We start from the raw sequence: 24,637 nt of genomic DNA on the forward strand, positions 1-24,637 counted from the left end.
TTTTTTTATGGTCGTCAGCTATGTGTCTTTTGTGTTGGAAAAAACACTTTAATATTGTCTAGCAAAGAGGGCAGTTTAGGGAAGTTGGCGCTTTTGAAATTCAGTGTCCTTGTATTACCCTTGTGTTTCCTATTACTGTGATTTATACTGAAACGAATTGACCTATTGTCACTGTTTCCTAAGTTTCCTCATATTTCTACATCCGCAATCAGGTCTGTATTGTTAGTACAGTAGGTCTAGTAACGCATGGTTTCCCGTCGTTGCGTTTCCCATTTGACCCATGAAATTGTGCTGTCAAACCAAGTCTCTGAAATTCCCACAAAATCGAAATCCTCCTCATACATGAACAGCTCCAGTTCTCCCAACATGTTGGCCAGAATTCTAGCATTGGCATACAAACCTCGTAATTTTGTCCGGTTACATACTATATCCTTATTAGAGGTTATGAGGCTGCACTTTGGATTTGTCAACTTACCTACCTTGGGTTTTGGATCTCTGGTCACCCTACCGCTAATGCCCCCAATATTGCCCGCTGAACCTTGCTCCTTGCTCTACATCTAGACCTTCCCCATCATCACCTAATTTAAAAGTTCCTCTAACTTTACGACCATCTTCTCTCCAAGTAGAGCTGCATCTTCCCCATTTAGGTGCAGTCCATCCCTCCTAAAGAGCCGGTAACCGAGGGAAGTCAGCCCAGTTCTCCAGGAACCCGAACCCCTACTTTCAACGCCAGCTCCTCAGCCACTTGGTAACTTCCCTAATCTTCCACTGCCTCACCGGCATGGCTGGAGGTACAGGTAATATTTCTGAGAATACTACCTTGGAGGTCCTAATCCTCAATTTAGCTCCTAAGTCCCTGAAATCATTTTTTAGAACTCTCCATCTTTCTCTAACTTTGTCAATGGTAGCCGCATGTGCCATGACAGCTGGGTCTTCCCCAGCCCCACCCAATAATCTGTCCACCAGACCCGTGATGTGCCGAACCTGAGCGCCCAGTAAACAAAATACAGTTCGGCGCTTACGGTCTTTGTGACAAATTGCCTTCTCTGTCCTTTTAATAATTGACTCCCCTACCACCAGAATCTGTCTATCCTTACCCTCGCTCCTGCCCTTTGCTTTGCTCCAGCAATGCTGGTCCTTGAATGGTTTCTCCAACATCACGCAACAGGGCGTATTTATTGGGATGTTCCATCAGAGGACTGGCCTCCTTGACTCTTTCCCCTCTACCCTTCCTGTCGCCCAACTACTCTGCTCTGGCGCCTGCACCCTTGTATCTCCACCCCCCTCTGTGCTGGTCCCTGCCTTCCAGGGAAGCAAGGTGCTAACATTTTGTGCAGCTGTATTCGCCCTCGATCAGATGATCACGAAACACATACATTCCCCAAGATGTGCAGCAAGTTGCATCTCCACATCCACCGGTTATCTTACCTACTAATTTATTGGGGATTGGTAATTTAACTGTCTGATTAGCTGTTTACTAGCTTCCTGACTCTAAATTCTCAGCACACAGTTACTCCTCAGTCAAACGCAGTTACTCAGCAGTATTCAACACTACTCAGTTAGTCAATACTACTGAGTTATGCAACAGCACTCAGATACACAACAGTACTCAACAATACACAGGTACTCAACAATATTCAGTTGGTGCACAATGAAAATCTGTGGCTTTGTGTAACTAAAAGGCAGGCTTGATCCATTCACTGGCTTGTAAAAAAAAAAAAAAAAAATATTGTCAATTTTTAGGCCATTTGCCAAGAAACCCCTGAAGAACCTCAAGCCTCCCTGGTTGAAAAAGGCTGTTCTAAAAGACTCATGAGTTTGCCTTCTTTTGTCATAGGTTATATTTTTAAGGAAAAGGCTCTTCAGTAAAACTGTAGCATAGGACGAAAATAGAATAAAATAGAGAAAAAATTTACCTAGGAGGAGACAGTGCTAGACAAGGGAAATTGGACTAAGTTAAAATTATCAATCTATAAATATAGAGATTTAGAGAGAAAGTTTATTTTTGTTACTCGGCATGTGTTTGAATGTTATAAGAACCATGTTTGGCAAATATTGATGCATTAAAAAAAAAAAGTGTCAATATCTGTATTCTGAAACAAGTCTCTAAGGGATTCTAGTTGGGAATTCTTTTAGCAGAAGCTTGTATTAATAGTTTATTGAACCTCCAGTTCCTGCAATAGTGCTCTGCCTCACTGTTCATTTAATTTTTTTTTCTGTCGGTTCACTGCAGTCTTATTTTTTTTATTTTTTTTAACATTTGAAAAAATAAAAGAGAAGAATGCAATGTTGCAGTCTCACAGTCTTCAGCATTGTTACAGTATTTCTGCATTTGACTGAAAATTGATTCAGGATACTGTACAGTGCCTTACATAGCACAGAACATGAAATAACAGTCAGGTCAGGAAAAAAAATGTGCACACATTTCTGTTAAAATTAATCAAACATCTTTGCAGGATTTACTCATTACTAATTGACCTTCACCTTGAAAAAATAACCCTTTGAAACAGGAGCAGTAAAAAAATAAATTTAATGTAAAAACATAAAAAATATGTAGCTAACAAAGTTTAGCTAATATCTGTTAAAGCAGTATTAAATTCAAAAGCAAAAATGTAACCTAATTCAGCTTACCAATCCTTAAATACAGTGGCTGCATTTCATTTTTAGGCTCCCCCCCCCCCCCCCATCTTATCCAGTCAATTAGCTATTCAGCAACCGGTTACAGCTAGAGTGCTTAGAAAAAACCATATAGCATTGACAGGGGTTCTTACAATGATTAGCTTTCATTCATGTAAAAACTTTATCCCAAAAGGAAAAGAAACCTGTTGCTGTAACTGTTTAAAAAGTGTTACCAGGAGTTGGCCTTCAATGCCTAACTCCAGTATTAAGTGAATCACCAAAGTTGTCCAAACAAAATAATTCCTTCACTAACACATGCAGCGGATGTCAGCGCTGTATGAACTTTGTGTAGCCTCACTTACATACATCGCTTTCCGTCCTGCTCCTGGAACAAAATCAAGTTAGGCTGATCAGTGCTCAGTCACTCACAGGAAGCTATGTATTTTATGAATGAATACAAAGCTTCTTCTGATTGGCTGAGATCTTGAGGTTATTTGTCCACCTCAGCCAATCAAAAAAAAAGCCTAGGTGAGCACCTAACAAAGGACCCAGTGTCTGAAGCAAACAGTACAGGCCAGGCCTAAGTAGTGGGGCCCAAGTACAGTCCACACCGAGGAGTAACTCAACAGAAACTAAAAGTAGCAACATATAAATTATGGTCTGTGAGTACAGGTCCTGCATCTTGTACTGCATGATTAAGATAAAAAGCCTTAAGATGAGAAAAAAAAAAAAAGGGATACTAATAAAGCCATCACATTTTAGGATTTGTAAATTGCAATATATACATTTTTTGCCTTTAGGTTCAAAAACAAACACATCAGAATGAAAATTTCTTTCTTGGGTAAAAAGCTGCTCCAGACTCCCTAAACTGTTTGTTTCAATAACATTTGGTCACATATTTATTTTAAGGGCTCTTGCACATGGGCACCAAAATACAAAGTTTTAGGATGTTTTTTTTAGGCTTTTTACTGACCTGAATCAGCCCATTTACTATGGGCCCATACACATGTGTGAATGCATAAAACAACAACCCCTTCCTTTAATTTTTGGAGCTAGAAGAAGCATTCTGGAATCTTTATACACATATTGACAAGTACATTTACTCTATATTATGCAGTTAGGTAAAAAGCACAGGAGGAAGTCATGAAGTTTTGAGGAAGTGGGATCACATAATCCAGTGATCACTTGTTTCCATCCCAGCCGACCAAGACCACTTTCTGTTTTATGGCAAGCTTTTTATCTACTGAAGATGGAAAGTCTGGTGAGAGGAGCTTAACAAAACTCCCAAAAATGTTCTCAGAAAAATTGTCTAAGTTGGAAGATACAAGTCAAAAGTAGAAAATAGCAAATATTAACAAAAAAGACCAATGTTTGCATTAAAGTGAACTTATGGCAACACCATATGGCATAAAAGAACAATTGTCCAGGAAAGCAGGCACCATGTGATATCAAAAACTATCACTGCTTTTACTGAATAGCACTTCATAAAAATCCTCTAAAATTGCCAAGCAAAGCAAACACTAACTTCATGGTTGTAAGAGCAGGTTGCTGACTGCTTGAGTAGTAATCATTGGGGTATTGTCTCATGGGAGTCTGGAGGGACATGCTCTAACTTGTAGATGTAGGCATTTGCATAGGCAACAAAAAGGGCTTTAAAGGGGTTGTAAAGTCAGGTTTTTTATCTTAATGCATTCTATGCATTAAGATTAAAAACCTTCTGTGTGCAGCAGCCCCCCTTAGCTCCCCTAACACTTACCTGAGGTCCCTCTCTGTCCAGCGATGTCCACGCATGTATCAGCCGTCAAGCTAGCCAATCAGGAGAGAGGACACAGGGAGCTGTACTCGGCTCAGGTTCCCTCATAGCAAGCTGCTTGCTGTAGGAGCACTGAACAGGAGGGAGGTGCCAGGATCACAGAAGAGAACCCGAGGAGGATCCGGGCCACTCTGTGCAAAACCAACTGCACAGAGCAGGTAATTAGAACATGTTGTTATTTTTATAGGAAAAAAAAGCAAGACTTTACAATCACTTAAATCAGCACTCAGAGGATAAGGAGGTCTACGTTTCATGAAAACCACTGCTTTAAGGACATTCTGGAAGTAATGCTAACTATAGATATGAGAGGAGACATCTTCTTAAGGATCCAGTTTTATTGTAGCATACCGACTGATGGATTGGCATTTTACAGGCTTAAAGATTAGAAATGGAGATACACATGTGTGGCTCTTGGCATTCCTTTGTTCCAGGATTAATTATCTCCAGTGTGCATTCTCAGAAGTTACATTATTCCATTATCCTAGAAGACTGAGCACTGATGTCAGTGACAAAGCTTGTGGACATCATAAATGAAGTGGAGTTGAGTTCCACTTAAAGTAATGGATTCTATCTTAAATCTTTGGTACATAAACCTGTTATATTATATTCATTAATGCGCAGCATTAAATATTTGTTTTCATTAAAAGAATGCAGGGAAAAAAACACCCCCCTAAAAGTGGATGTCTGCTACGACTATCTGATGTACAAAAGTAGAGAAGAAGAGCTTTCAAGGCTGGTTGAAGAAAAAACTGAACAGTGATTAATAAACTACAGATAAATAATTAACTTTTTAAGCCCCTTTGACACTAGGCAGATTTGGTTGCCATAAGCAGGGGAATCTGTGAGCTGATTTCCTGCTGGTCGGAGCAGAGTGGGCAGATAACACATCCATGTCCACTCCAAAGCAGACATGGGCAATCGGGAGTAAATACAGTCTGCTGTACATTTACACTAGACTACCTCTAATCCGCTCTGCCTAAATGAAAGAGGACAGAGTCCCCCCATTTTCTTTTTTAGCAGGTCTGGTCAGACCCAGAGATAGGCGGGTGTAAACGGACATAAGTCTATTTACATCCACCTAGCCATAGGAATGAATGGACATTTCGACCACGTCCACCTGAAAAACTGACAGGCGGACCTCATCGGAACACCCCTCTGATAGTGGTTGCCATAATAGAGAAACTTTATATAGTAAGAGGTGAAAAAAAACAAAGAGAATAAAGAAATAACCACTTTCCGTCCCCCTGCCGCAGCTATACTGCGCCAGGCTGGCTCGGCTGCGCGAATCGCCGTACCTGTACATGCGCGCGCTCCCCCACTAGGCAGCGGAGATGCCGATCCACGGGGCCAGCGCCCATGATTGCCGCCAGGCACCTTTGATCGCTCCCCACAGAGAGAACAACAGTCTGCTGTTGTAAACACAGCAGACCATTCTTCTTTCTATAATGATCACAGAGGGCCTGTGATCCTCCTATTTAGGATCACAGATCTCTGTGTTCATTTCACAAGTCCCTCCCCCATACAGTTAGAAAACACTCCCCTAGGCTCACACTTAACCTTTTGATCATCCTTGGGTTAACCTCTTCCCTGTCAGTATCATTATTAGAGAAACAGTGCATATTTTTGAAATGTCGCAGTCCTACTAAAAATCGCAGATCGCCGTCATTACTAGTAAAAAAAATAAAAAAAATGCCATAAATCTTTCCCCTAGTTTGTAGATGCAATAACTTTTGCACAAACCAATCAAAATACGCGTATTGGGATTTTTTTTACCAAAAACCTAGCAGAATACAAATTGGCCTAAGAGGATTTTTTTTTTTTTTTTTTGGGAATGTTATATAGCAGAAAGTGAAAAATATATATATTTTTTTCAGAATTGTTGCTCTTTTTTTGTTCATAGCACAAAAAATAAAAATAGCACAGGTGATCAAATATTACCAAAAGAAAGCTCTATTTGTGAGAAAAAAAGGATATTCATTTTATTTAGGTGCAGCATCGCACAATCGTCCATTAAAATAACGCAGTGCTGAATCGCAAAAAATGGCCTGGTCATTAAGGGGGCAAATCCTTCTAATCCAGAAGTGGTTAAAGAATAATTCAAGGTATGGAAATCAAGGGATACTTGCCCTTCAATGTATTCATTACTTTATATGTCCCAGGATGGAAGCTTTGTTAAATTAGATTTAGGAACCACCCCGTCACAGAGGAGCCTTGATGAGGCAGTGTAGCTTTCACACAGAAAGCTTTACTATGGCTTGATACCCCTACCTAAGATGAGAGCTTTAACCTGACAAAGAATACAATTATCAGTTTGGGAATCTTTTACGTTATTTTGAGTTCTTGTTCAAAAGAATAAGAGTTACCACAAATGATTATTTTTTTCCAGCATAATAAATCTTACTGCCACATTATTGTTTTCTCATGTTTAAAATGGAGGGTGGAGGAAAAAAAATAAATCATACAAATTACAAATAAATGCTCTGTCAATGTATATACATTTAAGTGTAAAGCCTACTGGAATATTGGATTATTCAAAAGCCATCTGGGAAATATTATTAGTCATCACTAATGCTAAACCCTCCAAAATGAAATGTAAAGACTTTTTATTCTTTGGCGTTTCCAAAGGATCTGTTAACATTTTAGATTAGCTGCTTTCAACCCACAGACTATTTTCTACACAGCATAATTGTTGGACATTCTTACATTCAAGAAGTATGCTGTTTCAGGAATATGCTGAAAACTTCACAAGCTGTGTAATCACACATTTATATAAGAATGGAGACATTTATAGTTTTACCTTGCTCACCGTCTACCACTGAAAAACATACAAGGTTCATTTCAAGTAATGCTTTCACATGTGCTTTTGATCCCTTCAACAAATGGAAAAATCTAGCCTTTGCTGTGAAGCCTGTAGGAAACTGTAGGTGTAGTAAAATCAGCGCATTAGATACTCGGTTCAATAATTAACTTGTATTGGAAACACCAACATCTTGAGAAGTTTTCCAACAGGATTTGCTCACTGAAAAATGATTTGCTTTATATTTTTTTTTTTTTTTCATTTTTAAAAATAGAGACACGGTTGCTTTACTGGCTGTTAACAGGAAACTTTAAACTATAAATAATTTTAGAATGCCAAACTAAAATTGAAGCATGCATTAAGAGCATCAAAAGGGTCAGCTCTAAAAGGTTGTGGGTGCAGCAAACCACCATGGGGGTGCTTCAGAATATTGTCCAAGGCCTGCTTCATGGTTCAGACAGACTGGCTGAGATCACCAGTAAACCGGCACCAAATGCCTTCAACAGAGGACGAGGAAGCAAGAAAACAGGGTATGTGACCTCCAACCGCAAGTTTGTCAAGGTGAAAGAGATGGTGCCGCAGTTCATGGTCTATGATCTGACTGGGTTTAAGTTGAGTCTCCTATGAGGCTCCTGCAGGAGAGGAAGAGGAAATAACACCTGAAAAGCTGTTTATGGAAACTATAGCTCCAGCTATACAGAAGGACCTTGAAGAGGGAAACTTTGATTCTAATAATCTAGAAATATGGATTTGAGCCCACAAAGGAGGGCAAACTATTCAAGTTGTATCCAAAGAATTATGTTCAGTAATCCAAACGATTACGTCTCTTGATGCCCATATTGAACTTTCTTTTATAATTAAATGTACCTTGTAAAGTACAAGTTGTGCTTTTTCTTTTGTATAAAATAAAAGTGAAACTCTGGACAAAAATTTTTAAAAAAGGGATGTCTAATGTGGACGTTTTGTATAACTTGGACAGTAGACAATTCACACAGAATTTTATCAGCAGGTGTCAAATATAGGTTCTCCAGTCAAAGAAATTAAACTGAAGGCTTTACTTAAGAGGAGGTCCAGCCCCCCCCCACGAAAAAATACATATATACACACTGACTGCTGACTTTTAATATTAGGACACTTACCTGTCCTGGAATCCAGCGAAGTCCGCACCCCAGCCGACGTTTCCATTGGCTCTCGGGTGCTGCCACCGCCATTGCCTGTAAGGGAAACTGGCAGTGAAGCCTTGGGGCTTCACAGCCAGTTCCCTACGAAGCACACTGCGTCTTTCTGAGTGGTCTGATGGCAGAGTAAGGAGGAGGGGCCTGAACTTCCGAGTGAGTTATCAAAAACAGGTACCCGCTCCCCCCCGGAAGGTGCCAAATACAGATAAGCAGAGCTGCCACTTTTGGGTGGCACTCTATTTTAAGGAAGTTCTAGTGATTGCGGAAAGCCAAAAATGCATCCAGAAGGCAGACCTTAAAAAGTTTCTAAAGGCAGGGTTTTTTTTTTTTATCCTAATGCGTTCTAAAAATTTGTGTGCAGTATGCCCCCAAGCCCCCCTAAAACTTACCTGAGCCTTATCTCGATCCAGTGATGTGGAACGAGAGCCTAGGCAGTCCAGGACTCCTCCTCTTCATTGGCTCCTGTGGCTGTCAATCAAAGTCAGTGAGCCAATGAGGAGAGAATGGACACACAGTGTAGCGGCTTCGCTCGGGTGACCCCATAGCAAGCTGCTTGCTATGGGGGCACTCAGCAGGAAAGAGGGGCCAGGAGTGCCAGTGGGGGGACTCGAGAAGAAGAGGATTTAGGCTGCTCTGTGCAAAACCACTGCACAGGGCAAGTAAGTATAACATCTTTGTTATTTAAAAAAAAAAAAAAAAAAAGACTTTAATATCACTTTAATTGTAAAAATGGTCTAAAATGTACTATTCAATGATGGTTCTTTGTGGAGCTCTTGCTCACATTTATTGTTTATTTTAGTAATGCCACATTCTTTTGTAAATGCATAATGTCTAAATATAGCTGCACGATTCTGGATAAAATGAGAATCACAATATTTTTGTTTAGAATAAAGATCACAAATCTCTCACGATTCTGAAGAACCTTTTTGATTTTAAAGATTTACAACCCCTAAACATTAGGTTATCAAACAAGATGGCAATAAAATAAGACATCATTCTCTTTGCTTAAATTAAATTTAAGAAATGTAGTGAAAAATAATGAAATGTGTAAAGAAATAAAACAAATTACCATCAAGTTATATTAGGGTCTTTTTTTTCAGTACTCGCCAATACCAATTACCGATAACTACTGCAACTTTTTTGTTTGCACTTGAGCTGTCAGCAATGGTAAAAAGCATTTGTAAAGTAAAGTAAGTTATTTTACACATGAAATACATATTTTTACTTTGTTCTAAGGGGTTAAACAAAGAAACAATGTAATAAAAGACGACAAGGTTGCTTTTAACAGATTTCATTTGCAGATCAAAGATCATGCCTTTGATCTGTAAATTAAATGAAAGATACAATGTTTCTTTTTATTTCTCTTTCAGCGCTGAGCAATGTTGTTGATAAAAACAAAAATGCAGCCGGCAATGTTTAACAGCTGTGAGAAGGGAACTGATCTGCACCTGTTACATCATTAAAATGCTGGATTACGATCATGTGGGGGGTTGAATCGAGATTGCAATCTTTTAATGAATAAAACGTGCAACTCTATGTCTATAGAATTACAAAACAAAAAAAAAAAAAAAAAAGGACTATTTAAAATATTCATAAAGATAATTATCATCCTAACACATACTGCAAAAAAAAAAAAATGGATATACTATATAATATAGGTTACATATTCATTTTAATATACTTTGAAAACTTAATGATAATTTGACCTTAAATTACTATAACAATGTTGTTTATGTCCAATCCAATATTACAGTTATAGTTTTTGTATACAGGTATGGAACACTTGTATATCTTAAAAAACACATGAGGAAGGCAGCGCATGAACCACACTGGGATGCAATAGATAAGGAAGTCAGGTGAACATCAAGTATGGAAAGGGTTAACAGTTTATTGGTATTGATAACCGAAAAACAAAGTACATAAAATGCTTACATCGCCCTGGGCTGCAGTGGACAAGGGCACCTGGCAGCAAGCAACACGAGTGCGAGGAGGTCAGTCTCCCAGGACTGCTGAGCAGTGTGTGCACACAAAGCGGAAAATCCGCCAGCGCGAGGATGAAAGGACTCTGCTGTAGTTCCGTAGCGGTGACATCAGCCGGACAGGCGCCACTTGCAGGGAAATACCAGGAACCAGGGTGGAATACAAGCTATATGGTTGCCATGACTACATGTTTCTCGCTATGCGCTTTATCAAGTCACGGAAAGGAATGGCAACAGGGAAATTTAAAGATAAGGGAGGGAGCGGGGCTGTGATTACAAACCAGGAAAAGGTTTGGTTATACTTTTAACCTCTCGGTGTCCTTATCTCCCTCCTTGATAACATAAAAGTTTAAAATACGCACAAATTCTCTCAATTAAAAAAATATATAACAAAATGACAATAAGAACAACTGGAGTATGCATTATATAAAGTATTGAATATAAAATATAAACACACAGTTGAAACATCAGTAATTAAATCACACTAGAAAAAGATGTCAGCAATATCACTTGATAGTATTGTTGTGTGTAATTGTGATACATGCACACTTCAGAATGCATTAAGAAATGATGGTGCTAATTGCTAATGCACCTAAGCAAAATAAATAAATAATAATTAAAAAAAAAAAAAAAGGCCTACAACACCTGGTATTCCAAGGCAGTCTCCCATACAGGTACTAACCAGGCTTAGCCTCCAAGATCAGACAAGATCAGGCACGTTCAGGGTGATGTGGCCGTAAGGCACAAAAAGGGAAATAAATAAAGGTGAATACTTGTGTAAAAAACAGCCAACTATACCACATGAATAGAATTACTCAGTATAGGATTCACACTTTGTTGTGAACCTCCAAGTCCTCATTAACCTCCCTGGCGGTATGATTCTGTCAGGAATTCTGTTCCAAAAGCGGTACAATTCTTTTCATGGAAATTTGGCGTTATGTATTATAGGCCTACAATTCTTAGTAATTACTGACTTAAACCTGACCAAAACAAGTCTCTAGTAGACATCCCAGATGTGATAAATTTGAAACACAAACAAGTGAATTATAATCGAATCAATAATATTATTTTATTATCTAATATATAATATATATAATAAAATTATATTATTGATTAGATTATAATTCATGCCTTATATATTATAAATATATGTGTGTGTGTGTGTGTGTATATATATATATATATATATATATATATATATATATATAAAATGCATGAATTATAATCGAATCAATAATATAATTTTATATATATATATATGTGTGTGTGTGTGTGTGTGTGTGTGTGTGTGTGTGTGTATAGGTATATATATATATATATATATATATAAATGGATTTTTGTAAAATCTTACCGTAAAATCCTTTTCTCTTAGCTCATTGACAGACGTAGTCCTCGGTGATACAGCACCTTCGGGTTATGTTGCCTCCACAGGAGCAGGACTAGACAGGAAATTAAAAAGCTCTGGCCACACCCTAGGGGCAGTCCCAGAGGGTATATCCTCTCTCTCTCTGCCTCAGCAAATCAGTTACGTGAAAAAGCAGTCTATAGAGATTTTAACTCAAAACAAAACTCAAAAAACAGAGGGGCGGGGACTACGTCTGTCAATGAGCTAAGAGAAAAGGATTTTACGGTAAGATTTTACAAAAATCCATTTTTCTCTAGCGCTCATTGACAGACGTAGTCCTCGGTGATACAGCACCTTCGGGACGTCCCAGAGCAGTATCACAAATGAGGGGTGGGAAAATGAAAATCAAATCCCAATCTAGAAGGCCCAACCGGTGCCAACTAGAAGTTTACAATGCTCATCCTTAATGATGAGACTCAACAAAAAAGAGAAAATTTTTATTTTTTTTTTTTCAAACAGAAAAAACCCTCGAGGTAGACCACCGGTCTCCTCAAATTGCGGCCTGCAAAAGCTTGCGGCCAAATGAGGAATCCGCCGATGCCGTCACATCAATTTTATAGAATTTTGTAAAGGTATGTACCGACGACCAGGTGGCCGCCTTACATACCTGGACCACTGACGCCTGATGGCGAAAGGCCCAGGAAGTACTGAGCGCTCGAGTGGAGTGCGCCCTAACAGGGAACGGAGGACTCTGACCCTTAATAGAATAAGCCTGTACCACCGTTTGTCTAATCCATTTGGCAATGGTCGCGGCAGATGCAGGCAAACCCTTTCTGGGGCCATCCGTGATCACAAAAAGTGAATCCGTCTTACGGAATGATTCCGTAGCCTTCAGGTATACCCTGATTGCCCGAACCACATCTAAGGAATGCAACGCATGTTCCCGATGATGCTTGGGCTGAGGACACAAGGAAGGTAGTACAATATCTTCATTCAGATGAAAATCTGAAACCACCTTAGGAAGAAAAGATGGCTTAGGATGAAGTACTACCTTATCCCTATGAATCACTAGGTATGGGGACTGGCATGATAATGCAGCCAGTTCTGACACCCTGCGAGCAGAAGTAATAGCCACCAAGAAGGCCACCTTCTGGGATAAAGTAAGCAAGGGAATCTCCCTGATGTTTTCAAAGGGAGGTTTCTGTAGAACCGACAAAACCAAATTAAGATCCCAGGGCGGTAAGGGCGCGCGGACTGGTGGAGCCAGGTGCCGCACCCCCTGGATGAAATTCCGCACCAAGGACTTGGTAGCTAAAGGCTTCTGAAAGAAGATTGCTAATGCTGAAACTTGACCCTTGATGGTGCTCAAGGCTAGCTTCTGCTCAACCCCTTGTTGCAAAAAGGCCAATATTCGAGTCACCGAATAGGTACGTGGAGGAAATCCTAAAGATTCGCACCACGCAATATAAGTCTTCCATGTGTGATAATAGACCTTGCTGGAAGTCGCTTTCCTTGCTTTGATAAGGGTAGGAATGACTGAAGTAGACAAACCTCTGTCCTTCAGTACTTGGGTCTCAATGGCCAGGCCATTAAAACCAGCGGCTGTAAAGCATGATGGTAAATTGGTCCTTGAGACCACAGACACTCCCTGAGACGAAGTTCCCACGGAACGTCTGCGACTAGCATGTCCAAGTCGGCCAGGCCGGCTTGAGGAGGCCAGCCTAGAATTTCTAGGACCACTGGCGCTGATAGAATCTGAACCAGGCGTCCCTAGAGGTATCTGGCCCCGACCATCCGAGAAAGTCTGGTCGTTTTCTGTTCCCACACATTTATCAGATACCTGATTGTTATCAGGAAGGGTGATCTTTTCTGGTTGAACCTCAGGGACCGAAGTCACCCGACTAGAGGCTACTTGGCCTATCTGGTCAACCAGATCCGATTCCTGTGAGGTATAGGGACTAATCTTAGGAAAAGGTAAAGGAAAAGATCTATTCAGGGAACGGTAACTACCGCTTCCTGTAGTACTTAAATGTTGGAAGGGAAGAATCGCACCGGTAGTAGTGGTTGATGCTCAATCAAATGTCCTGAATACCGGTGAAAACGTCCCCCCACCCTGAAACCGGGTGGGGGCGCACCTTCAGGCTGTGTACTCCTTTGCTTCGGGTTTGGCTGGGTTGGTCCTCTGCTTGTCCGACCAGCCCTTCTTGAACCCTCCTGGAGGAGTCTTGCCTTTCCCGCTTGTACCAGCCGGGCGCCCTTTATGGGCGGTAAAGAAAGGTCCTCGCTTGTTGCGAGGTCCCTTAGCTTTAGCAGCCTGTGGCAAAAAAGTGCTCTTGCCCCCAGTGGCATCCTTAATGATTTCATCTAGGTTGGCCCCAAATAGACGATTCCCCTGAAAAGGGAGATTTGTCAAGGTCTTTTTGGAACCTAGGTCAGCTGACCAGCATTTTAACCACAGCACACGTCTGAGGATGACCGCTGACATAGATGCATGCCCTAATAAGGGAGTAGTGTCCAAGGCTGCGTCACAGATAAACTGTAGCCCTTGTATAATCTGTTCCATCAAATCAGATGTTTCCTGGGGAATATCTTTTCCCCTAAGGTCTTGGCGTACCATACTCGCCCATTCCGTAAGTGTCTGGGAAACTAGACCAATAACAATTACTGGTCTAAATGCTGACCCTATCAGAGAGAAGATGGTGCGGGATTCTGCTTCCATCTTTCGATCCACCGGATCCTTAAAGGACGAAGTGTCCTCCACTGGGATAACCGTGGCTTTATTCAGCCTGGAAATAGGTGGATCCACCACTGGTGGTACCGTCCATTTCTTAATGATGGATTCCTCAAACGGATAGCGTCTAGCAATACGCTTGGAAATAGTAAAGGTACGTTTAGAATGCTCCCATTCTCCTTTAATCTGATTACCGAAACACTTGGGTACAGGAAAAACCTTCACCGTTTTGATGGGCTTATTAGTACCAAAAGGAATCTCTGTTTCAGTTGCCTCTGCCGGTAAAGCCTCAAGTTTTAAGGTTTCCTGCACTGCCACAACTAGTGCGTCCACCAATGCTTCTTCCTGAATTATAGCGGGAGAAGAAACGTCCTCCTCACTGTCTGAGGGGGCTTTACCTGAGACAACAGCCCTTGCAGAGGAACCTGCAACTGCAGTGACCATCTCTGAATCTGAGTCAGAGGTGTCAGATAGTATAGGGGTAGGCGGGGGTCGCTTCCTTGACCCCCGTCCCTGACAGGCCGCCTCCACCCGAGCCACCATAGACTCCAAAATTGCTGTAAATGACTCTACACTCTGTGCACCGGCGGGTCCCGTGGCCCCCTCGAGGGAAACAGGTGGGGGAATATGTGTGGCAGGGTCCATGATAATTCCAGTCACTTCCTGGATAGTATAATTCAAAAATAAAAAACTTTTTTTTTTTTTCAGACCCCCAGCGCCACAAAAAGCTCCTTAGTGTTACCTGCTAGGGATCCCTATCGACCGAGAGAGAGAGAGATAGACCCCCAGGCTCACCACTTGATGCTCAGAGTTTAACTGCAACAGGTTACAGTGCTGTGTTGACAAACAGGAAGTCTTTTGGCTGGCTGCCCAGGAAGAAAGGAGGCGGCTCCGCCCCTCTGCACGCCTTCCGGCGCCTCCCCTAGCTCCACGAGGTGTTTGGATCACCTCAAACATGGCCGCCCCCATGCTGGAGACACGAGGCTACGCCAAAATGGCGGCTCGTGCGATCCAGCAAAAAAAATGGCGGCGGCCTGTACTGAATAGCGGTGTGCTGCAGAGCACACAACACTCTCTCTGCATGGGGATTTGGCATGGTTGGCGGTACCGGCCCTGGCGGACCGCATGGCCATTCGGGAGGCCTGCTAATAGCTGGAGATCTGATTAGGAAGGCAGTCTACATGTCCGTGGCTTCTGACTGGTAGGTAGCTTATATTTATCACCGTAAGATTCCCAGAATGCCACTGATTACAATCTTTTTAACATGTATACAATTAGATTGTTAGCTCCCAAACCAAGCCTCCTGGCTTTTTGCACATAAAATCACACTCAAAGTAGGAGGATCTGTGTCATTTATAGGATAGAGAGGGACTCTATCTTACCAAACAGAGAGGGGCCCGCGTTCACCACAAGACCCGTCAGGGGAAAAGGGGGAACATACTACTCACCATACCGGAACCAGGCGGGCACCAACTCCTGACAGTACCCCTCTCCACCGGGGCGGGAGGGCTGTCGACCGATATGGACGCCGTGACTCATGGTCTTTGGCGTTTCAGCGAGACGTTTAACTCGCGGGGTCAGTCCTTTAATGGGACTTTGTCGCGGCCGACCCAGCGCGGAGCTATGGCCTGCACGCGCTCATAGGCTGAACTGGGGTGACCACCGGATCTCAACATCCAGCCCGTCGCCCAGTTCAGCTTTCTTGCTTGAAGATCTCACAGGAACACTGGAGAAAAAAAGCTGTCTAAAAAAATCTTTTAAGAAAAAAATCTTGCCAGGACCTAAGATCCCAGCAAGGTATCTAGGTCCTTACTCCTAACTAGACAGAAAATAACTGATTTGCTGAGGCAGAGAGAGAGAGGATATACCCTCTGGGACTGCCCCTAGGGTGTGGCCAGAGCTTTTAAATTTCCTGTCTAGTCCTGCTCCTGTGGAGGCAACATAACCCGAAGGTGCTGTATCACCGAGGACTACGTCTGTCAATGAGCGCTAGAGAAATATATATATATATATATATATATGTGTGTGTATAGGTATATATATATGTATGTGTGTGTGTGTGTGTATAGGTATATATATATATATATATATATATATATATATGCATTATATATATGCATATATATAATATAAAATGTGTTATGTGTTTTGTGCAACGTTTTTTTTTTTTTTTTTTTTAATTTCCCTCCCTAGTTCCGCTCCCATGCAGCATTGCTGCTGCAGGGAACGGAACTAGGAAGTCCTCCTACCGACAGACGAGCGGCGGAGATCTCGGCTGGCGGTCACAGCAATGAGAGCTCATCGCTGGATCGCCAGGCGTGCTGCGCTGTCTGCACGCTCTGCCCATTGACCCCGAGCGTGACTCGGGGATACCGCTAATAGCAGAAAATTCCTACCCCGAGTCGCGCTCGGGGATACCGCTAAGGCGGTTAAGACCATTGGGTGACAAAGAGCCAAAACAATATATCCAAAATACCTCCCTTTTGCAAAGAAGTAAAAAACGATCATTGTCCGTCAATGTACCCTTGGGGATTGATTCTATGGCCATAACTTCTAAAACAGAGGCATCCTTATCGTGCGTGTATAAAAAATGCCAGGGAACGCTATGTTTATCACATCCTTTCTTAATAACTCTGCGGTGTTCACCGACTCCTGTACGTAATGTACGAATGGTGCGCCCTATGTAGAGCAGACCACAGGGGCACCTAAGGACATAGACCACAAACTCCGTTGAGCATGTAATAAATTGTTTGATGATAAACAATCTCCCTTTATTGTCTCTAATGCCAGTCAATCCATGTGGGGTGGACTGGCACGTGAGACACCCTCTTTTCTTACATTCAAATATTCCGGTCCTATGATCAAACTATGATCTTATGTCAAGAGGCAATCTGTTTTTGTTGGAATGTAATTTACTTAGAGCCAGAATGTTAAGTGTTCGAGCTCTCCTAAACGTCCCCTAGGGAGCAGGAGGTAATGTAGGGGCTAAACGTTGATCGAGCTGGAGGATCTTGTAGTACTTCTTTATGATGCTAGATATGGCTCTATATTTGTCGTTGAACACTGTAGTAAATCTAATTGTGCTCTGATCTTGGGTATTTTCCTTGCAACGTGTATTCTTAGCAGGAATCAAATGGGCATCAAAGGCTTCCTTCACTAAAGATGGAGGGTACCCTTTGTCCATAAATGTGTTAGTCATAGACGAGCCGTGTGTAATGTAATCCTCCACCTTGGTGAAATTCCTTCTTAGCCTGTTGAACTGGCCTCCAGGAATGTTTCGCTTCCAGGAGAGGTGGTGGCAACTAGAGTAGTGAGGATATGAGTTGCCACTGGTAGGCTTGGTGTGATTCCTACTAATGATGGTGCCACCCTCATGGGACAAAACAAGATCTAGAAATACTAATTCTAGAGGATCTAACACATGGGTGAAGGATAAGACCCTGGGGATGGCATTACAATGATTAACGAAAGAGGAGAAGACATCCGGGACACCCTCCCAGATCAAAAGTATATCATCTATAGAACGCCTATAAAACACTATGTGTTGGGCGAAGGGGTTGTGTACCCAGATGTACCTCTCCTCCCAAAAACCCATTGTGAGGTTGGCAAAGCCTGGGGGAAAGTTAGCCCCCATGGCAGTGCCTTTAACCTGCAAGAAAACCTGATCCAGAAAGGTGAAAGAGTTATGTCGCAGGCAAAATTTAGTCGCATCAGCTAGAAAAATGGCCTGTTCGGAGTCGCTGCTCTCCAACATTTCCTGCTGAAGGCCGGTGACATCAACTCAGAACAGGCCATTTTTCTAGCTGATGCCACTGAATTTTGCCTGCGACATAACTATTTCACCTTTCTGAATCAGTTTTTCTTGCAGGTTAAAGGCACTGCCATGGGGGCTAACTTTTCCCCAGGCTATGCCAACCTCACAATGGGTTTTTGGAAGGAAAAGGTACATCTGGGCACACAACCCCTTCGCCCAACACATAGTGTTTTATGGGCATCATATAGATGATATACTTTTGATCTGGGACGGTGGCCCGGATGTCTTCTCTTTCATTAATCATTGTAATGCCAACCCCATGGGCTTATCCTTCACCGATGTGTTAATTCGTCTAGAATGAGTATTTCTAGATCTTGTTTTGTCCCATGAGGGTGGCACCATCATTAGTAGGAATCACACCAAGCTTACCAGTGGCAACTCATATCCTCAATACTCTAGTTGCCACCACCCCTCCTGGAAGCGAAACATTCCTGGAGGCCAGTTCAACAGGCTAAGAAGGAATTGCACCAAGGTGGAGGATTACATTACACACGGCTCGTCTATGACTAACAAATTTATAGACAAAGGGTACCCTCCATCTTTAGTGAAGGAAGCCTTTGATGCCCATTTGATTTCTGCTAAGAATACATGTTGCAAGGAAAATACCAAAGATCAGAGCACAATTAGATTTACTACAGTGTTCAACGACAAATATAGAGCCATATCTAGCATCATAAAGAAGCACTACAAGATCCTCCAGCTCGATCAAGGTTTAGCCCGTACATTACCTCCTGCTCCCTAGGGGACGTTTAGGAGAGCTCGAACACTTAAAAACATTCTGGCTCTAAGTAAATTACATTCCAACAAAAACAGATTGCCTCTTGACATAAGATCATAGTTTGATCATAGGACCGGAATATTTGAATGTAAGAAAAGAGGGTGTCTCACGTCCCACGTGGGCTAATATCCCACATGGATTGACTGGCATTAGAGACAATAAAGGGAGATTGTTTATCATCAATTTATTACATGCTCCACGGAGTTTGTGGTTTATGTCCTTAGGTGCCCCTGTGGTCTGCTCTACATAGGGCGCACCATGCGTACATTACATACACGAGTCGGTGAATACCGCAGACTTATTAAGAAAGGATGTGATAAACATAGCGTTCCCCGGCATTTTTTAAACACGCACCATAAGGACGCCTCTGTTTTAGAAGTTATGTCCATAGAATCAATCCCCAAGGGTACATTGACGGACAATAAGCGTTTTTTACTTCTTTGCAAAAGGGAGGTATTTTGGATATATTGTTTTGGCTCTTTGTCACCCAATGGTTTTAATGAGGACTTGGAGGTTCACAACATAGTGTGAATCCTATACCGAGTAATTCTATTCATGTGGTATAGTTGGCTGTTTTTTACACAAGTATTCACCTTTATTTATTTCACTTTTTGTGCCCTACGGCCACATCACCCTGAACGTGCCTGATCTTGTCTGATCTTGGAGGCTAAGCATGGTTGGTCCTGGTTAGTATATGTATGGGAGACTGCCTGGGAATACCAGGTGTTGTAGGCCTTTTTTATTTATTTATTTTGCTTAGGTGCATTAGCAATTAGCACCATAATTTCTTAATGCATTCCGAAGTGTGCATGTATCACAATTACACACAACAATACTATCAAGTGATATTGCTGACATCCATTTCTAGTGCTATTTAATTTCTGATGTTTCAACTGAGTGTTTATATTTTATATTCAATACTTTATATAATGCATCCTCCAGTTATTATTATTGTCATTTAGTTATATATATTTTTTAATTGAGAGAATTTGTGCGTATTTTAAACATTTATGTTATCAAGGAGGGAGATAAGAGCACCGAGAGGTTAAAAGTATAACCAAACCTTTTCCTGGTTTGTACTCACAGTCCCGCCCCTTCCCTTATCGTTAAATTTATCTGTTGCCATTCCTTTCCATGACTTGATAAAGCGCATAGCGCAAAACATGTAGTCATGGCAACCATATAGCTTGTGTTCCACCCTGGTTCCTGGTATTTCCCGGCAAGTGGCGCTTGTCCGGCTGATGTCACCGCTACAGAACTACAGCAGAGTCCTTTCATCTTCGCGCCGGCTGGTTTCCAGCTTTGTGTGCACACACTGCTCAGCAGTCCAGGGAGACTGACCTCCTCGCACTCGTGTTGCTTGCTGCCAGGTGCCCTTTTCCACTCCAGCCCAGGGGAATGTAAGCATTTTATGTACTTTGTTTTTCGGTTATCAATACCAATAAACTGTTAACCCTTTCCATACTGGATGTTCACCTGACTTCCTTATTCATTGCATCCCGGTGTGGTTCATGCGCTGCCTTCCTCATGTACTTTTGTCCGTATCAGCACCCTTCCTATGCTCGTTGGCTAGCAGCAGAAAAACCGCTGGGGAGCCTCACAGGCTTTCTATCCCTCCACCCTTAAGGCACCCCAGGAGCGCAAGATTTGTGATTATTGCTTTGACTTCTGGCCTGGATTTTTTCCTATGGCTGCCCTGGGTATGAATCTCTTTACTGAGCCATTAGTTGGCTAACAGCAGAACAACCGCTGGGGAGCCTCACAGGCTTAATTCTATCCCTCCACCCTACAGGCATCCCAGGAGCGCCTGGTTTGTGATTATAACTGTATATCTTAAGCTATCCTTTTTCATACAGCACAAAAATGTATATACTATGTAAAATATTGGTTACGCATTCATATTATTATACTTTGATAACTAAATGTTAATTTGGCCTTAAATAATAACGATATTGCTTATGTCCAATCCAATTTCATGGTTATAATTTTTGTATACACATATGGAACAACTGAATATCTTAAGCTACATATATTTATTCTTTTAAGTTTTTGATAATTCTATATCTTATACTTGTTGTAAAAAGTTTTTGATTGTATATGAAATACAAAACCTCAGGTAACACCTTAGCTATTATTGTGTTTCAAAACGTAATAAAAACGCAATGTACTAAATAAATGGATATACCAAGTTGATGCAGTACACTTGTCATGCCAAATATGTGACCGCCAGCTAAAGAATAAAAGAGAGCAATGCACAACGTGGTATAAGCCAAGATCTTCAACACTCGCAGCACCCCCCTCCTTTTGGGAGCCATATCTAAGCCCTGTGATTAGTGATAGATACATGAAGAGGAAGACTGTCTTGTGGTTTGTACTCAAATCAATTTGCTTTTCTAATATGTACTGAAACGAGTTATAAGCTCTAATAATAACACTTTATCCCACTGAAATTACAACCGAGAAATTGCTTCTCTGAAGCGATGCAATCAGACTCAGTGTATACCCTCAGCATAGGTAACCTGTCAATTAATGAGCTCACTCATGAAAGCAAATGTCGAGTGAGCTTTTAAATTTTCAAGTACCTGCTTTTAACCTTATGTACAGCCCACTGAATTAATTATAGCATACAGAAATAAATAATCCTCCCATTACAAGCAGTCTTAATTAAGTTGTAAAGTGACCTTGGCTTTGGCATTGTTAAAGCAGTTAACAAATAAGGTGCCTCAAAATAAAAGCTATTAATTACTCCCAAAGCCATTACCTGAAAGAAACAGCTCTAACACAAGTTTGCTTAAAAGCAGACAAAACATAGCTATGTGGCTTATTGTATTGTGTATTTAAAATTCCCCTTGATCAAATTCTAAACATGCAAAAAATTATACCAGCCTCTTCACATAACAGCAAACGGTAATTAATGTTAATATTGTAATGATAAATGTACTGCAAAGATTAACAAGCCCTATGTAGCAGAAGCCCCTACTAATAATCATTTTGAATGTTTTCGCTAGTTCCTGGTAAAATAAGTTGTATATTTTATCAATACACACCAAATGCTCATAATTGGAGTTTCTCAGTTTCCACTACCCCCTAAAATTAAATGCGACATGAACCCCTGAACATCAGCCAACATTTCTGTAAACATTAGCAGCAATATAACTACCCATAGCAACAAAAAGTCACTATAGACAGGTTGGAAAGGCTCAAATTTGATTTATCAACATTTAGGTCAACATAGCAGCAAGATACTTTCTATAAACATTCCCCATAAACTACTGGCAGGGCCATTTTTAATTTTAATCCCATCAACAGACAAATTTTGTGGCCTATTTCACTTTTGGCTTTTTCTTTATAATTCAGACGACCAATGCTGAAACCAGTACTGGAGAACAATAAAGACTTGAAACCATCCCTTCATTTAATCAGTTTCTTCTTTCTTTTATGTGTATTGTGTAATAAAGTGAAATGTATAAAAGACCCAAAAAATCCAATGTTTCCTGAAGAGACTTCAGAAGCTGAATGATTTATACAGTGTCTCCTGAGATCAATGAAACACGAGTCTAAATTAAAAAGGTTTTGTTTCGTGACACATCAGAAAAGAAAGGGAGCACATAAGCAATTACATTCAATTATAAGCTACATTTCACTTACACGTTTTATAGAATTGTTTCATTACTTTCAGGGTTTTGAGCAGCCATTTGCTGCGATTTCATCTCTTCTTAATACCTTTTAATTAGTTATAGTTTATATGGTTCCATTTATTGCCTCTTTGATTTAATTTCCTTAGTGTTTGCCACTGATATTATTATTTGTCCACACAGTGGAAGTTCTCAGAACTAACTCTCAGAGGAAACATGTTTCAAAAGGTCTCTAAAGACAAATGCCTATGGACACAGATTCCGTACTGTGCCATGTCATATAATGTATGAAAAATGACAACAGATTTCGGATTTAGACTGTGGTGAAGTCACCATGTTGTGACTATGCCCATTACCTAGTATTGTCAACAACTGCACATTAAATGGAATATCACCCTTCCCCTATATAAAAGCACGAAGTTCAGTGATTGGCTACTAAGGTCCCAAACGTTGCGGGGTGTCAGGTGATGGGTCTCATGATCCTGCATACTCAGAAGTACCAGAACTTTTACAGAGTGGCAGTAATAAGAGAGGAGGGGAGCAGCAATAAAGATAAGCATCGGTACTGAAAATTGCTTAGGCCATAGGGGTGGGGATTTTTTTTTTTTTTTGATGCGACAGGTTTGCTTTACCGCTTTCTGTCTCAATGAGCCATTTATAAATGGTCCGAATTCATATAGTTAATGCAAACTCACGCTGCAGCCTTGAGCTTGGTACCATTTTATTTTCAGCAAGCAACTGAACTGGCTTTACAGTAAAAGTGATAAAGGTGGCTATAGAGCCCCTTAGATCACCTTTACTGCTCTGTGAAGCAAAAATGCAAATTTTAACAGGTTTGTGGAAAATTTTAAAAGGTTTCATGGATGTGAAATATTTAAAGATGTACCAAATTCTTCCTTGTATCTATTTATTGTAACAGCAGCAAATTCCTAAAAAATGTATGTTTCTAAAAACCTTAAATGTGCCCTTCTCCCTACACAGCACATGCTTAGGTCTCTGCTGGCTGGTTATCTGAGCTAGGCATATGATAAAGATACAAAGTTGAGCCACCTGCCTTTCCCTGCCTTAAAAGAGAAGTTCAAGAATATGAAAAACAAAAAATATCATGCCCACCTAGATAGAGGCAGCAGGGCTGTCCCCTAAGACTGAGAACTGAACAATCAAACATCGCTGATCGCTGAACTCTCAGTCCTCAGCCTGTAGATAAATGGTGACGGTCAATCTCTGCTCACTGGTGTGCTGGGCTGTGGAGGGGAAGTGGCTGACTCAGGCTCTCAGTGGCTTGCCGAGCGGCTGAGCCAACTGTCAGCCCAGGCTTCTGGGCGGAGCCTGGACCTGATCTGTGACATCTGACGCTGTCAGATGAAAACGGGTCACAGAAGTGCAGAACTAACATAACTTCTGTGACCCACAAGAGAAGTATGACCAAAAAAGATTTGGTTATACTTCTTCTTTAAAGCTTTTTTTTTTTTTTTAAATCTAGCATGGCTTCTTGGGAGAATAAACACAGACGCTTTATTTCACAGTCTAGTAACCAAATAACTTGATGGCTAGGAGGAGATTTATAGCTTCAGAACATCTTAATTTTTCAGATTAGAGAAAAAGCATGAGATGAACATCCACAACAGGGTCTTTTTCATAGACACAATGGACAAAAATATTCCTAATTTGTAATTTAATGTTATATTTTGCTGTAAATTATTTAGTAAATAAATATGTTGTGAGAGGGTATTTTAGACATTTTTGTACTGTCTTACAAAACATAATATTCTAAAAGTATAACCATTTTGCACTTGCACAGTTACGATCAAGAAGTTCTCTGAGTCCTATTTGCTTCTAAACGGATTGTGTAATATTACTGCAATACAATTTTTATAAAAGCAACAGAACCTATGATAACTACTCAATATATCATAGCACTGAAGTTCTAAACCATAAACAGAAAGA

General features: G+C 41.0%; 1 protein-coding gene and 1 pseudogene across 2 annotated transcripts in view; one reads left to right on the forward strand and one right to left on the reverse strand.

Annotated features, from left to right (window-relative positions):
* Nucleotides 1-24,637, reverse strand: part of ASCC3 (activating signal cointegrator 1 complex subunit 3) — a 1,118,804-nt gene that overhangs the window by 1,044,132 nt on the left and 50,035 nt on the right. The gene's annotated exons all lie outside the window — the stretch shown is intronic.
* Nucleotides 7,622-8,038, forward strand: LOC309550844 (large ribosomal subunit protein mL41A-like; annotated as a pseudogene). The gene has a single exon. The product of its transcript is annotated as a large ribosomal subunit protein mL41A-like (transcript).

Source organism: Pelophylax lessonae (genome assembly GCF_965119305.1).
Source record: "Pelophylax lessonae genome assembly, chromosome: 3".
Lineage (NCBI taxonomy): Eukaryota > Metazoa > Chordata > Amphibia > Anura > Ranidae > Pelophylax > Pelophylax lessonae.